This window comes from Austrofundulus limnaeus, unplaced genomic scaffold (assembly GCF_001266775.1).
Source record: "Austrofundulus limnaeus strain Quisiro unplaced genomic scaffold, Austrofundulus_limnaeus-1.0 Scaffold363, whole genome shotgun sequence".
Taxonomy (NCBI): domain Eukaryota; kingdom Metazoa; phylum Chordata; class Actinopteri; order Cyprinodontiformes; family Rivulidae; genus Austrofundulus; species Austrofundulus limnaeus.
The window spans coordinates 96,215-98,515 of NW_013952765.1; positions in this window are offsets into that span (position 1 = coordinate 96,215).

A 2,301-nucleotide genomic window follows, 5' to 3' on the forward strand; every position below is an offset into this window, starting at 1 on the left:
TTAGTAAATCAGTCTCAAAACAAGATCAAAAAGACTTTTTGGCTGATATAAGATTTTAAAACTTGGTTAGATGGACAGTTTTTACAGTGCAGAAGTCATAATAAAGAACAGCAATAATAAAACTAAGATTTCAAAAATCATTTTATTTGTAAATCCATTCGATGTCAATTTGTCTTTTTGTTTAGATGACTAAATGTACAGTACATTCAAACATTTACAGTATTACGCGCTGATAACCCATTCAAAGACTGTCTCTGCAGTGCACTAAAGCCACAGAAATAAGAAAGACACAGAGAAATGACTGCTGCCCTTCGTATTAAAATATCTGTCAGTTCTGGAAATTAAAAGCTGTTATTGGTGTTTATGCGCTGTAAGGCGGAGCACTATAAACTGATTTCAGTGTGAATAAGAAAACCTTTTCTACATCTTGAGCTAACTTAACAAAGGAAGACTGCAATTCCCTGAAACAAGTTCAAAAATACCCAGTTTTTTTTTTTTAATATGTGAAACAAACACCCTGAACGGTAAACCGGATCAAGCATCACTTCACCTCTTGTGCTTCATTCATTACATATTTAGGTTTTTAAACTCTTTATCTAAAAGCAAATCCTTCACTGTTACAAATTACAAGTAGTAAAAGTTTACTGTAAAAGAAAAACAAAAAAAGAAGTAATTCTTCTAACTCCTGGGCCACATCAGTGGGACCCAAGTGTGTACGAAGCATCGTTCAGAATGAGCAGTTTACAATTTCCAAGTGTGCGCGAGTCTTATCCGATGTTGGCATTTACACACACTAAGGCACACTTAAACTGACAGTTAATTGCCAAGCACTTCCAGGATGTATGAGGTGAAAAACCAAAGCCAGGCTGCGTGGGTCCAGCGCTCGGTGACCAGATACAAGAAGAGGCAGCTTGCAGGTCAGTAATCTACACGTGGCAGACGATACGTTTGGAGAGTTCTAGCAGCAAGTCGGGAGAGAAACGTCCAACAGAAACCAGGATAAGACAGTCTACGTACATATTACTGCATTTTCTTCCCTGTAAAAGCGTGTGCCCAGGTTATTCTGAGTGCATTTGGTTTCTCCTGTGAACAAAAGATATGTGTGAAAAATACAACGCTTGTCTACTGAGGCAGCTGTGGAGCATTTCTGATCCGAACCATGAATCTCTGTGCATATATTACTCTGCTTATTTTCTAATGTGCAACCTGAGAAAACCGTAAGAAAGGTAGGCTTTTATGATTAGTAAAAAACCTGTAGCTTCACTTCTATGTGGCAGCTTTTTGTGGAACTATATTGATTTATGAATGAGTCCGTTTCTGATGAATCCATCACAGCTGTGAGCCACGGGCGCTCTGCATGGCAGCTCTGTGGGAGCGTCGCTCAAATCAGATTTGACAGAAAATTCATGTAAGAGTTCAAAGAAACTTACCGAACTTTACAAATCGACTTTTTGCTTGACTAAACAAAGTGACAGCTGAGACAGTTTGACACTGGATTTTGGAAAGGTTAATCTTGTTTTTTGTAGGTAGCTTCTGGAACAACCTCTGTTGGATGAAATGGTTAAATTCTGACTGGACTCCCGAGCTAACAGCCAGTCCAAGTGGGTCAAAGACTGAAGTGAAGTATCTTAAAACCACTTCAATCACAATCTTTAAGAATTGTCAGTTTCTCGTTAGTTATTTCAGAAGGTTTTATGGTTATTTGCAAACACAGAGCTGGTGTTTCCTGTAAAGTCTGGAGCACTTCCAGCAGGAACACAGTGAGTAAGGGCTGTGTCATAAGCTTTGAAGAGCAATAAGAAAATGAGCCCACGTTTGGCTAGCCATTAGCCTAGCCTGGAAGAAGACAATGGCTGTGCCCAAAATCAGGGGAAGGGTCTAGCTGTAGCCAGTACACAACATTCCCCACAACACTAGCTGCGTTTCCACCGCAAATGTGCGCAAAACTTTGTTAATATCGGAAAAACGCAGTTTCACAACTGCGGTGTTTCCGTTAAATGCTGCACTGCAAAAACTGTCCATCTTACCAAGTTTTAAAATCTTATATCAGCCAAAAAGTCTTTTTGATCTTGTTTTGAGACTGATTTACTAAACAAGAACTGATTGTGTAAGAATAATCATCTTGTTTTCAGAATGTGTAAGATTATTTGTCTTGTTAGTCTGAAAATATGACTCAAATTAGATCAAAAATTTCTGCCAATGGACAGAAAATTTTACTTTGTAAGATTCTTGAAATAAGGCTACGTTCACACTGCAGGTCTTAATGCTCAGTTCCGATTTTTTGAAAAAATCCGATCTTTT